General features: G+C 51.5%; 1 protein-coding gene and 2 long non-coding RNA genes across 7 annotated transcripts in view; 2 read left to right on the top strand and 1 right to left on the bottom strand.

Annotated features, from left to right (window-relative positions):
* The window catches only part of LOC109551187 (uncharacterized), a 93,558-nt gene extending 92,352 nt beyond the window's left edge, over positions 1–1,206 (top strand). Inside the window, exons 12-13 of the long non-coding RNA XR_012325674.1 lie at positions 28–759; positions 1,098–1,206. This is a non-coding gene — a long non-coding RNA (uncharacterized lncRNA). The remainder of the gene's footprint in view (positions 1–27; positions 760–1,097) is intronic.
* On the bottom strand, positions 612–13,227 carry LOC141276326 (uncharacterized). Of its 4 annotated transcripts, none has more exons than XR_012325676.1 (4): positions 12,812–13,227; positions 7,602–7,788; positions 1,080–3,788; positions 612–749 (listed from the first exon to the last, which is right to left on the bottom strand). It is a non-coding gene; the product is annotated as an uncharacterized lncRNA (long non-coding RNA). The 4 variants fall into 4 exon arrangements; XR_012325677.1 differs by lacking the exon at positions 12,812–13,227 and adding an exon at positions 8,171–8,642; XR_012325675.1 differs by lacking the exon at positions 12,812–13,227 and having other exon boundaries at positions 7,602–8,642.
* SLC1A4 (solute carrier family 1 member 4) overlaps positions 12,466–14,110 on the top strand; it is a 119,760-nt gene continuing 118,115 nt past the window's right edge. Inside the window, exon 1 of one of the 2 annotated variants that reach the window (XM_073791302.1) lies at positions 12,466–12,914. The gene's annotated coding sequence lies outside the window, so the exon portion shown is untranslated. The remainder of the gene's footprint in view (positions 12,915–14,110) is intronic. The other variant, XM_073791303.1, reaches the window with a different exon arrangement.

Here is a 14,110-nt window from a genome sequence, read left to right as displayed (position 1 = left end):
GATGAAATGCTGCTCATGTGCCCACAGCTCTGTCCAGCTCCTGGTGGCAGGGAAGGAAGCCAATTTCGCTGGGAAATACTGCAGAGGTTTTTACCATGTTTTCATGGGAAGGTCCGAGCTTCCACACGCTGGAAACAAGGGCCAGACTCAAGTGAACCTGCAGCTGGGACTGTTTTTTTCTACTGAAAGTGCTCGGTCAGTTCCTAACTGCGGGAACTGCATTAGATCCACAGCCCCATAACTCTCGTTTGGATGTTTGTCACCTGAGCACTTGAGGTCATCTGTGAACCAGGTCTGTCAGCCCAGGCATCGCCTCCCTGAGACCACTGGCTTCTGAAGGATACTTCGGATTGGTGTGAGACTTATCATTTCCAATGAAGCTGTGTAACTTGTCCGAGAGTCCTTAGCCCGTTTCATAATACACAACCTACGAGCAAGGCGTCCTTGTTCTAGCCCGAGAAAATAATAATAGCAACCATTATGTATTAGTTTTCCATTGTCGTGTGATGAATTATCTCCAAACTTAACTGCTTCAAACAATAACCATTTCTTACCTCACACAGTTTCTGTGGGTCGGAAATTCTCCTTAGCTTGGCAGATGCAGTTCAGGGTCTCTTACAGAAAGGCTTTAGTCACAGTATCAGCAGAGGATGCAGTCACCTGAAGGCCTGACTGGGGCTGGAGGATCCACTTCCAAGACGGCTCCCTCACCTGGCTGGCAACTTGGTGCTGCTGTCTCAGCTCCTAAACTATGTGAAGGTATTACTTTGATTAATTTTTTTTTTTGATTAAATTTTTAAAATACAGAGTCAACTGAGTAAATAAATATTCACTAGGAGGGATCTAAAACCAAATTTCCCTACCATTGTAATGTCGTCTGCCCTACTTTATGCTGCCCCCTGTCTCCTCTGGGTACACATCTATCTCCCCCACTGAGCAGCATGTACCTCAGGGTCAGGAGCCTTGGGTTATTAATATTTCCAAAGCCCCCCTCTTCCTCCATTGCCCAGGAGTTTGCCCACCATGACACACACGGAAGGGGTTCAACACCAAAGAAAGTCAATAGAATTGCTTCCTACCTGCATTCCATTCCACAGGGGGGAAGATGCAGATTCTGAGGAGAATCTCAATTAGAGTGAGCAACTGGACTTCAATGAGAGTGAGCAGAAACACAGATCTCCACTGTCCTGTTCGGTCCCCCCAAAGGTACTGATGACATCGGGGTGCCGAGAGGGGTGGGTGGTAGGAATGAAGGAAAAGGAGCAGAGACCTCACAGATTTCTTTTCTACGCTGGATCAGGGGCTTCACTCTGCCTGGAGTCCCGGGCAGAGCGGGCAGGTGTGAAGGTGGCTGGCCCTCTCAAACGTGGTCCTGAGGGCCGACCTGTGGCCCACCACCATGGAGAAATCGATCCCTGGCTGAGCTGTAGGAGGCCCAGAGTGAAACAAACCTTTCTCATTTAAAAAGGAAAATGTGGGGCTTCCCTGGTGGCGCAGTGGTTGAGAGTCTGCCTGCCGATGCAGGGGACACGGGTTCGTGCCCCGGTTCGGGAAGATCCCACGTGCCGCGGAGCGGCTAGGCCCGTGAGCCATGGCCGCTGAGCCTGCGCGTCCGGAGCCTGTGCTCCGCAACGGGAGAGGCCGCAACAGTGAGAGCCCCGTATACCGCAAAAAATAAGTAAATAAATAAAATAAAAAGGAAAACGTGTTCTTTCCCACCCAGACTACTCCCCGTTGGTGCATCCTGCACAGGCCTTGGCAGGAAGGGGTGGGGGGAGGAAGAAAAAGAGGAAGGAGGGTATTTCCTCTCACAGACTGGGTTGCCAAAGCAACTGCTCTAAGATTCCTCTTCTCTGTGGGTCTTCCAGACAGTGTGGCCCGGCTACGTGTCCAGAAAAGACTTTCTCATGTGGCACTCCCACCGGAGAATGTACTTCCTCCCCGCTCTGTTTCCGTGTTTCTGCTGCTGCTTGCCCACCCTTTCCAGGGTGAACACTTTCCTCCCCGCTCTCCACTTCGGCCAGGCTGGTTCGTCTTTCAAGGCCGGAGTAAGTCAGGACTCCTTTGGCTGCCCAGGACAGAAACCCACTTCACGTGGGCTTAAACTAGAAAAAGAATGTAGAATGTATGGGCATAGAATTACAATGTGACCCAGCAGTTTCACCCTGAAGTATATACCCCAAAGAATTGAAAACAGGCATTGAAACAAATATGAACACATGAATGTTCACAGCACCATTAATCATGATAGCCAAAATGTAGAAACAGCTCAAATGTCCATCAGAATGGACAAACAAAATGTGGTATATTCCTGACAGTGGAATAGTATTCGGGCTTAAAAAGGAATGAAGTACTTAAACACTCTACAATATGGGTAAACCTTGAAAACAGCATGCTAAGTGAAAGAAACTAGATGCAGAGCATCACATGTTGTATGATTCCACTTATATGAAACTTCCCGAGAGGAAGAGGGAATAGGAAGGGATTGCTCGATGGGTATGGAGTTTCCTTTCATGGTGATGAAAATGTCTTTGGAACTGGATAGAGGCAACTGTTGCACAACATTGTGAATGTACTCAACGCCACTGAACTGCACATTTTAAAATGGTTAATGGTTGATATTATGTGAAATGTACCTTATTTAAAAAAAAAAAGCCAATGCTTAAAAAATAAAATCTCATGATAATTTGAGGGGGAGAAAGGACTTTTGGTGGTACACAAAAAGCCCGGGATGGGCCTCATGCCTTCAAACATGGCTAGGTCCTGCGGCTCTGCAAGGCTGTCAAGGTTTTGTCTCCATCTCTCAGATCTGCATGGGATGGGAGGAGAGGGTCACTGCCAGTTCTGGTGTCACATCATGCTCAGTGAGCAAGAAAGACTTCTTCCTGGCTTGGACCCATCACCCCCATCAGGGTATGGAGACTTCTGACTGATCTGGCTCCAGTCATGGTCACCTCTGTGGCCAGCCCAGGATAGGGGTCTTGGAGAAGGTGGGAAGTCAGCGCCATCCAAAGCTCATAGGCTGAATGGGGTACTGTGGAGGGGAAGGTGATTCCCCCAGGGAAGGGATGCTGGGTAGCAAAAGTAATTTACATAGTGCCTTCACTGGCTTTCTTACCATGTTCCCTGGAAGACCCTTCTTTGTCGCCCTACCCTGCGCCACAGCTCAGCTCTTTCCCAGAGCATCTCTGGCTGCTTGGCCCACTGGGACTTCCCTTGCCAACAGCACTACACTCAAGAGCAGAATCCGTCCCTGTAAGTGGTTGTTTTAATTTGTTCAGTCTTTACAGAGAGCAACTTGGCACTGTGCACTAAAATTTGAATGTTCTTTTCTTTTGACCCTGCAGTTATACTTTCAGGAATACATCCTAAGGAAGAATTCAGCAAGAATGCCAAGATGTATACACATAGGGATAGTCTCTGGGTAATTATTGATAACAATGAACATGGAATAACATAAATGATCATCAACAGGGGACGGGTTAAATAAATTATGGTGAAGATGAATGAAGGACAGCCATACAGCTGTTTAAGAGGATAACAAATATCTCCATTTATTGACTTGACCACGAAACTTAATTTTTAAAAAAAGCATATAGGGGGCTTCCCTGGTGGCGCAGTGGTTGAGAGTCCGCCTGCTGATGCAGGGGACACGGGTTCGTGCCCCGGTCCGGGAAGATCCCACATGCCGCGGAGCGGCTGGGCCCGTGAGCCATGGCCGCTGAGCCTGCGTGTCCGGAGCCTGTGCTCTGCAATGGGAGAGGCCACAACAGTGAGAGGCCCGTGTACTGCCGGAAAAAAAAAAAAAAAGGAAATATAGTGCGTCCCCATATTTAAAAAACATAACCCTTGTAAATGAGAGGGGAGACCATAAGTTTCAGTCTCTATATGGACTTAATGCATAGCTTAATAGCCAAAATTAATACAAAATAAATTCCATTATTTAATTACATTTCTGGAAGAACATTAAAAGGGCTCCAGGTCAGAACCATATCAGCCCATCTCAGAAGCCCCATCCTCCAAGCCCAATTCTCTGCACCCTGTAGCTGCTCCAGAGCCTCGAATGTGCTACAATCTGAACACTCTGCTGAACCCTAGTCCAGAAGGCTTTTCCCTACTCTGGAACTCGGTCTGTCCCACTGCATTCCTTTATTATGTAGATCAATTTAGCTCTTCTCAGCAAGTGATAATTCTTCCTCTCTCTGGAAGAGACAAGTGAGGGGAAACCAGATAGGCATATTCAGGATTTTCTGCAGTGGGCACGGGGAGGAAGAAGGAGAAGACACTCTGATGTTAGTAATTGTGCCTCATATAAAAATACGTATCAGCCTGCATAGAAAATAGTCTGGGAAAAATACGCAAAAATGATATCAGGGCTATCACTGGGGGGGGGGGGATTAATAGGTGATTTTTTGCTCTTTTCTTTATACTTTTTGTCTGAATTTCTTTTTATAGAGCATGTTCTAGCTTTTTTTTTTTTTCAAGAAGATTTCGTGCTGTGGACCACTTCTTTTTATTCTTTTTTTTTTTTTCAAGATCCAGCAAAGGATAAAGGAAATTGAGACCCCGAGTCCATCCTCAACACAGGATGATTTCTCTTTTTCTCTTTAATTTTGGAACTTCTAAAAAGTAACCCTCCCTTCACATATTACGAGAAATGTGAATAAAAGAACATTCCTTAGTAGGTTTATAAAGTCTACCCATAACATGTGCTACTATGTAGATGCATTTAAAATAAAGCAGGCTGGGACTTCCCTGGTGCTCCAGTGGTTAAGGCTCCGTGCTCCCAATGCAGGGGGCCCGGGTTCGATCTCTGGTCGGGGAACTAGATCCTGCATGCCGCAACTAAGAGCCCGCATGCCACAACTAAAGATCCCGCATGGGGCAGTGAAGATCCCGCGTGCAGCAACTAAGACCCGGTGCGGCCAAATAAATAAGTAAATCTATTCTTAAAAATAACAATAAATAAATAAAATTTTCAAAATAAAATAAAATGAAGCAGGCTGAGCCTGCAATGTAAGGATTGAGCTAGTCCTGAAGGCAAAGCTCAGTCCTGCCACAGCCTGGGGCTGGGGGCGGGGTGCTGGGCTTCCTCAGCAGCTGCCCCTACCAACTCCCCTCCTTCACACGGGAGCTGGCTCCTGCAGCCTGGTCCTGGTTGCCGCGTGTTGCGTTGCAGTTTCCAGAGCCCCTCGTGAGAGCCTCCAGAAGGCCTGGGTGACCTTGGCCTTGTGTGAAGCCAAGTGGGAACTCTCCCCTCTGCAGACTTGCTGTGCGAGAGCTCTGCTGTCTGAGCAGGGTAAAAATGACCCTGCTGCCAGGTTTCCTCTTCCTGCTGGGTCCCTCCCCTGCTCCTCTGCCACCTCCCCTGGGTCTTCGCTGGCCAGCTCAGCTTTTGTGTCTGGGCCAGGTGGGGGAAAAGCACTTGGCTCAGCCCTTGTTTGTCCGGAGTCCAACATTACCAGGGGTCTCGCCTGGTTTCAAGTATTTCCCGGTGCCTTGCCTTACTCCATAGTCAAGTTTCTAGCCAGGATTTCTTGGCTCTGGGAAAGACAGAGTGCCTGTTGGAGCCTTCTAGGCCTGTGTTTCATTTGCAGCCGCCTGGCTTTGACTGGGTGACGGTCCGGCCCTCCCTGGTCAGCCCGTCCCCTTCTGCTTTGCCCGGAGAGGAGGCCCTTTGTGTCCTCCTGGGGCTTGGGAGGCTGGAGGCTCCTGGTTTCCGTCCCCAGCCCGGTGTCCTGGGTTTATTGCAGCTCCAGCCCAGGCTCGGGGGTGGCAGTTCCTTCCAAGAGAGAGCAGTTCCTGCCTGTCTGGCAAAGGCAAGAATGCCAACCCCAAACAGCCCCGGCCCCTAACTGTTTCTAAGTCAGACCGGGACATGTTCAGCACCTGGCACTCTCCTGCTAGAAATTTCCAGCTGTTCTGATCTTTCACACAGGGCTTGGCAAGGCTGAAAAGGTCTGGAAGCGAATGAATTCAAGAAACCCGCAGAACATCAGGCCTGGGCTGGTGAGCGCCTCTACCCCTCCCCACTTAAGGACCCCCCCCCCAGACTCCCTGACCACATCCTGCCTTTGGATTCACCTGGGGCAGCGGGCCTGATGGGGTGCAGGGCCCTGGAGTCCAAGTGCCAGGGAAGAGAGAGCAGTTTGCCACGTGACACTGTGCCCTGGCAAGGTGCCCGAGGGTTGCCAGCCCAGTGCGGGAAATGGTGTGAGCTAAGGCTGCAGGTTCCAGAACCTACTTGGGAGCCTGTTCAGGAACTGGACATGGAAGCAAAGATTCAGGGCACCCCTGTTGTGTCCTCATCACCATAGGTGACCCACGCCCTGCCATGATGTGGGAAAGCTAGGAATGTTAAAATAATGCATCCTTGACAAAGACTTCCTCTCTTTCTTTGCTTTCGGACTATAATGCATTTTCTGAGCTCTCCTTAGCTTTGTTTAAGGTACCAGGAGCAAAGGTATACAGATAAATACTTGAGTATTTGTAGCCTGTGGCAGGTAACAGGCACGAGTGTGTAGTCGTAATCACTGGAGGAGGAAAAAGGCATTGTTGGTGAGAGCTTCCTCTTTACACGTCTTCCACTCTAGTAAGCACAGGCGATAAAATAGGTAGTTGGAAAGGTGCCTGTGCTCCATCCTTCCAGCCCAGCATTTATTTCCCACTCCCTTCCCTGGGGGTTGCTAAACTCCACCAGCCAACTTCTGCCTTGGGAGTGAAGAGCTGCAGAAAACGCCCAGACTGGGGTGTTAAGGAAAGTTGTGTCAGGCCCTTCCCTTGAACCCAGGAATTCCCTGGATGGTGGGTGAGACCCGGATGGTGGGGAGGCGGGGCTGCAGTCTTCATCCGCTGCAGGGCCGGTGGCGACAGGTCCCAATGATTTGGGTTCGGCCTGTCCTCTGGCTAATACAGAAGGACTTGCACACCCTTCGCCTGGATAGGTCCTCACACCGCCCCACTAAGAGGTGGACAGGGACTAGCCTCAGCCACAGATGAGGAAATTGAGGCTCAGAGATTCCACCACTGCCCAAGGTCTCTCAGCCTGTCAAACGCCCAAGAACCTGAGTGTCCAGACTCCCCGGGCTGGGGATGGGTCCCGGCTTGGCCCTCTGGGTGCCGGCTCTGCGCCGATTGCCCAATCCCCTTTCACAGCCTTGACCTCCCCGTTTCGGGTCGGGGCAGAGATCGGGTGTGTCTGGGCTGGGCCGGGCGTACGGCAGAGCACGCAGGGCACGGAGAACACAGGCCGCGAGCGGGAGCTGGAGGCCGGGCTCGCAGCCGGGCAGGCCTTCACTCCGGGTGCCCCAGCCTGGCCGGGTGGCGCCGGGAGGGCCCCCGCGGCTCCCGGAGGAGGCTCGGGCCACTGCCATTGGCCGCCGAGCCCTGGGTCGGGAGGGGGAGCGGGCCCAGGCGTCCGGTTACTCGGATCAGCGACTGCGGCTGCGGCTGCGGCTGCGGGAGGGGAGAGGGGCGGCAGCTGCAGCTGGCCCTGGTGGGGGTGGGGTGGGGGCGGGGAGGGGGCGGGGCCCCGGGCAGAAGGACCCTCCCCCCCACCCCCGGGACAGGCCCCTTTCTTGGCCTTAAAGGGAAACCATTACCGCATTTGTATCCAACTCCTGCAACAAACATTTCTGAAGGCCCATTATGTATCAGGTGCTGTGCTGGCCTGGAGCGCGTGCAAAAATGGCATAGCTGGGGTTCTGCCCAAACTTGCCTCTAATTGAGGAAATAAGAAATCCACACGGAAGAAGAACGATGAAGACACCAGGAAGTAGATGATATGGCCTAACGGAGAAACATGAGCAACCAAAGTTATGGGGGTTCCTGGAAAAGGAAGTCCCCCTCCAGGCAGGGTAATCTGGGAAGCTTCCCCAAAGGGGCCAGTTGTGGCTGCCCCGACACCTTCCCCGGGGGGCCACCAATGGCCAGGGAGAGCCATCCTATCATGCCTCAGGGCCACTGGCCTCGGCCCCATCCCCAGCCCTCCCTGCCTTCCCACGCCCTCCCCAGCCTCTACTCTCCATCCCCTCCAAGGCTGGGACCCTCACTTCCTTCCTCCTGAAGGCTGTCTGACCCCTGACTAGACTGCTGCTCCACAGCCCTCTCCAACAGAGGCTCTTTGCTCCTCAGGCCATGCTTCAGGGCCTGGAGATGTCTCCTCACTCACCATTGAAGCTTCCAATCTGATTCTTATTCTTCCTTCAAAAACCCAGCTCCTATGGAATACATGGCAACAGAGCTTGCTACCCACCACTTCTCATTAGTGTCACCTTATTATCCTTCTGGTTACTTCCTCTGTCCCTTGATGATTTCAGCACTGGGCTCTTTCTCCTCCACTGTCATCATTCTTGGTGACCTCAGCATCAATTCTGATGACTCGCCCAACACCCTAGTCCCTAAGTCGCTTGACTACCTTAGCCCTAGCAATACATCTCTTGCCCCATCCTCGTCTCCTGGTCATACCCTAGACCTGGGAACCGTGAATATCTACACCATCTCTAAAATCTCAGATTCAAAGATCCCACTACCTGCCAGCCCACCAGCTCACTCACTCTGGTCCTTCCAGTCTACTGGCTCTCCCACCTGAGACCTCCAGTCCATCGCTCTACTGTTTTTTCACTATTTGTCTCCCCTCAGGTCTTCACTTATCAGCCAGCTGAGATTCCATGATCCGGCATGAGAAATCTCCCTTGCAAACACTCTTAACTCCTTACACCAGTTTCTCTCCGTTGTATTCACCTGGTGAACGCCCAGCTGTGGTTAAATCAACCTGGTTACTTCACACCTGCAACCGATTAGTTGAACACCGCTGAAGAAAATTACCCAGCTAGGGCTTCCCTGGTGGCGCAGTGGTTGAGAATCCGCCTGCCAATGCAGGGGAGACGGGTTCGAGCCCTGGGGCCGGAGGATCCCACATGCTGCAGAGCAGCTGGGCCCATGGGCCACGACTGCTGAGCCTGCGCTCTGGAATCCGCGAACCACAACTACTGGAGCCTGCGTGCCACAACCACTGAAGCCCTCTGCAACAGGAGAGGTCACCACAATGAGAAGCCTGCGTGCCGCAGTGAGGAGTGACCCCTGCTCGCCGCAGCTGGAGAGGGCCTGTGCGCAGCGACGAAGACCCAACGCAGCCATAAATAAGTAAATTTATAAAAAAAAAAAAGAAAGAAAAGAAAATTACCCAGCTACTGTGGATGTACTCACATCAAATTTATGACCATAAATTTCCAATGGGCATTTGAACTGCTGGACAATCCCACTACTGTTTCTTAGAAAAGTCCTTTTCTCTCTCCACCATGCAACAATTTCACACTTTTTCCTCTTCCTCATATTTTCAACGCCCCTTCCTCTTTCACTCTCAGCCTGGCCTGGGACTATCCTTCATAGAGAAAAGGTATAAACAGACCAACTTCCTGCTCTTCCTCCCACCAAAGCCACCAGAATGCCTGCAGCTCTGCATTCCCTCCACCCAGCTGTGGCCAATCCCTCCATCTGTGCCCTGGGCCCCTTCCCCTTTCACCAGCGCAAGTATTCCCTTCCTTTCAGGCACCATCAATTTCTGGCTCTTTACTCTATCCTTCCCACTGAAGTCAAGCAGGACTTAATATCCCTCAATCTAAAAACATATTAGCCTTAGCCCGTTTCCTCCTGCACCATTTTTCTGCCCCTCTGCTGGGCAGATGGTCCTGGGAGAGTTGTCTATATACTCACACTTCCCCACCTCACCTTCCTCTCACCTCCACCCACTCCAGCTGGGCTTTTGTCCTTACCATTCCCTTGTAATAGCTCTCAGGAGGATGCCAGTGACTGACATCTCGACTAGATTAATGGCCAGTTTACAGTCCCAATTTCGTCTGGTCTCCCAATGGCATCGAACATGTTGGACCACTCCATGGTAGATTGAATTATTGGTCCTAATTCTTGTCACTCCTCTCTGTGTTCTTATCCTATGTGAGTTTGCAGTCCCTCTTTGCACTAGAGGTGGAGTATATGTTCTTGCTTCTTGACTTTGGACATGGCTACGTGACCCATTTTGGCCAATGGAACGTGGGAGGAGTGACATGGTACAGTTCTAAGCCTAGGCCTTAGGAGGCATTTCCACCTGCCTATTTGTGCCAGTGTTATCACCAGGGGATAACCTGCCCTAACTGGCCTACCCGTGCAAGGATGATGAGGAACATGTATCTAGAGAAGACTCAGACCCAGCCAAGGTCAGCCTCATGCAGCTGACCTCCAGTCGACTCCCAGATGCATGAGTAAAATAAATATTTACTGTTACATGCCATGGAGATTTTTATGGTTGTTTTTTACCTAGCTAATTGATGCATCCTCCTTCCTGAAATACTTCCTTTGCTTAGTTTCCTTAGAATCACCATCTTCTGGTTTTCTTCCAACGTCACAGGTTGTTTGTCTCAGCATCGCCTGCTCACTTTTCCGCTACCAGACCTCTAAATATTAGAGCGGCTTCAGTCTCATCCCTCTCTCTTCTAGCTTTACTTTTTCCCGAAGTGGAATTGTCCCACGGCCCATGGCTTTGAATACCATATATATGCTAGATCTCAAATTTAAATCTGAAGGACAGATGCCCCTGAACTCCAGACTCAAACCTGTCTACACATATCCACCTGATGTCTGATAGGTCTTGGTATGGCCAAAACGGAACGGCTGATCTACCCTTCCCGATTAACATGGGCATCCTGTCCACCCAGTTATCCTAAAAATGGAGGTGTCATCCTTGACTCTTCTCTTCTGTCATAGGACCATCTGCATAGCCGCAACCCTGCCTTTACCTCCTCTTGCCAGGACGTCTGGTCTGCAACTGCAGCTTCACTCTTCTCCTCTCTCCTACTCCTTGCTCTGCCAAGCAGCCAGAGTGATCTTTCTAAAGGGTAAGTGGAATCTCTTCTCTCCTGGCATAAAATCCTCCAAAGGTTTCCCACTGCAACCAAAATAAAACCCACACTCCTTATTTTGACCCGTGAGGACATGATGGTCTAGTCCTTGCCTATGTCTCAAGAGCCCTTGAAATCTCCTTGTTCACATTGCTCCAGGGACAATGGCCTTCATGGTGCCTCCTGAATGTAACGGAGTGCATTCCTGCCTCAGGGCTTTTGCACTTGCTATCCCTTCTGCTTGGAGCATTCTTCCTGCCCAGAAGGTCTCAAAGAGGCCTTTCCTACCCAAATAAAGCAGCACCCACTAACCCCACCCCACCACAACTCTATCACATTGATTAGCTACTTATCAACACGTGAAATTGTTTGGCTTTATTCCCTCCCATTAAGGCAAAAAAAATCTTTTAAGGGCAGGCATTTGTCTTAGTCTCTGATATATTCCAGGGGATAGATGCCTTGCACCTAGGGGGCTCTCAGTGAATGCATGTTGATCGACTGAGGCCAGAACTGAATGGAGAAGGAAGTGACCAGCTAGATGGCCAGGAAGGCAACTGCAGGGCCAGAGATAGGGAGGCTGGAGAATTCAAGATATACCAAGGGACCCTGAGGGGCCAGGCTGGCTACAGGGGAAGATGCACATGGGGAATGGGAGGAGAAGATTCTGCATAGTGAGAGGGCTTGCAGACTGTCACTCCAAGTCCTTTGAATTGGAGTGGCTGCTGCTGACGATTAGGACTCAAGGACGTGATAGGTTCAAAGCAAAGATTTAAAGATGATTAACATGATAGAAAGGTTTACATTTCTGAGTGTCCTTAACTAAGTGCTGTCCCATGGGAGCACAGAATTTTAGAAGACAAAACATCTAGAAGAATCTGGGAGCCCAGGGGAGTCGGAGATCTGTCCCTTGGGATTGAGATGCAAGAAAAACCCATTATCCAACCTTTTAGGGACCAATATTGAGTTCTCAGTTTTGGAAGTTCTCCCTGGGTAATTAAAGGTTTGCTGAGCTGCACAGCAGGTACTCATACACACGTGTTAATGAGCTGGTGCCCGTGCCTTGGGCCTCCTTACACCTTCCCCCAACGCGCGCGCGCGCGCGCACACGCACGTACACACACCACACACACACACACGCACACACACACACACACACACACGCGACCAAATCGCTTTTTTTCACCCTGTGACTGAACACAGCTTCACCAGACGCCCACCCCACGGATACACCCCAGACCTAGCTCCTTGCCTTCCCAGCCTCTCCCAGCCAATTCCATTGTCAGAGCTGAACAAAAGGCCCAAGGCATCTTGGGTTAAAGGATTTTAACTCTGCCAATCCCAGGAGGCTCCAACAAGAAGCAGCTTCCTGCAGGAGAAAAGTGACTGAGCAATCTCCCCAGGGGCCAGGGGATTTTTTTTTTTTCTGGTCCGAAAAACAGCTGTCAATCAGACACTCCTCCCCCCCCAGCCCACCCCCCGCCCCGGGTTCCCATCCCAGCCCCCACCCCGGGATTAGGAGCTTTGTCTCCTAGAGACCTCCCTGCAGCCAAACGCATCCTTAGGTCTCTTCGCTGATAACTTCTATTTGTGGCGGTCAGGCTTTCACCCAAGCCCGAGGGGCCGTCCCCGCCACCCCCATCAGACAGGACTCTCCCTCTGCTCCCCTCTTCGTCCCCCTGCCCCTGCCTCCCCGCCTTCACCCTGTGCGGGTACTGCTGCCCCGAGCTCCCGGATCGCCCCCCGTCCCTCCCCCTCATCCGCATCCGAGCGCCTCTGCTCCTCAGGACGCCGAACGCAACCAAGGGCCAGGCGGGAAGCCGGAGCCCGCCGCCTGCCCAGGGCCGCGGGTGGCTTCTCCGCGGTCCCGCGCGGCACCCTCTTCGGGCACCAGCTCCTGAACTTAGCCGGAAACGAACCCGTCCTCTGGAGCGGAAAGCTGCCGGCTTGTTGGGTGCTAGCAAGAACCTATCCAGGGTCGAGGTTCGGTGTGTTTGTTTCCACGTGCCTCTGTCCTAACCGGTGAGTAGCCTCTGGAGATCCCTTGCTGGCTGCTCTGCCCCAGTCCCAGAGGTTTCTGGAACGAAACTGCATTTGGTGTCAAACCCCTTTTGCTCACCCGGTAACTAAAGTTAAGTGTGCATTCTTTGGTTGTTGTTGTTCTTGAGGCTTTCACGTAGACGAGATACCGGGTAAATTAGAAACATGTTTGGGAAAGGAGTGAGCAATCAATGCTGGCATTTAAACAACACAAAAATGCCCACCCCAGGCCACACGCCCAGGCGGCCGCGGCGCTCCCGGCGACGGAGCAGCGCCCTCTGGCGGCCGTGCGGGGGATCGGCCGCCCCCACCCCCAGGCTCCGGAGCGGGGAGAGTCGCTTCCCCAAGTCTGAGAAACACTGGGAAAACTTGGGAGGAAGGGAGTTTAAGGTGTTGCGACGCCAAGGTCCTGGGAAATGATATTTGTGGTTCCGGGACTAGTGCCCAGGCCAAGAGCCCCGGGAAGGGACCAACATAAAAGAAAAACCCTTGTTCTACTCTCAATGGCTGCCTGAAATCCTGTGAATACAGCGTCATCCCTTACCCGAAGGCTTTGATTCTCTTTAAAATTCAAATGCCTCAAGGAGGGGTAATCCTTAAAACAAGGGCCGGTGGCAGGCTATGTCCAAAAATCACCACTGTCATCACCAAAAGGCATGATTATACCATAATATGTAAATTTTATATGATGATGACATTTAGTAAGTATCATCGAATCTTTTTTCCCCCTATTGTTATCTCCCGGGGCATCCTTTTGTACTCTGAACAGCAGTGTTATTTTAGGCTGCCCCACTCCCACTGACCTTTCCCCCTATTTCAATTCGCCCCCAGTTTTCTTGTTCCTTGTACATCCTAAACGTTTCTCCCCTTTCCCCGCTTCTTCTCATTCTTAAGGCCGCTGCTTGAGTTTAGGCTCACACAGCTCATTGTCTGGATCGGGGCTCCTCCAGTGGAGCAGCTGGAACCCTTCCATGACACGCGGGATCCCAGGTCCACAGGACTGTCTTGGGTTCTCTCCGTCTGCTCGACATGCAGCGCCAGCGTGTCTGCCAAGAGGCAGCCACCTTGGGCTGACTGTGGACACCCTCCCTACAGGAGCAGAGTACTCCTGCTTCAGCTTCTTCTCTCTCTGGAGTTTCTCTTCGGAAGAGAATGGCTTCTCCTCCACCTGGTGGAAG

The sequence above is a fragment of the Tursiops truncatus genome, chromosome 14 (genome assembly GCF_011762595.2).
Source record: "Tursiops truncatus isolate mTurTru1 chromosome 14, mTurTru1.mat.Y, whole genome shotgun sequence".
Lineage (NCBI taxonomy): Eukaryota > Metazoa > Chordata > Mammalia > Artiodactyla > Delphinidae > Tursiops > Tursiops truncatus.
Note: the sequence above shows the minus strand (reverse complement) of the source record. Positions and strands in the feature narration are given on the sequence as shown.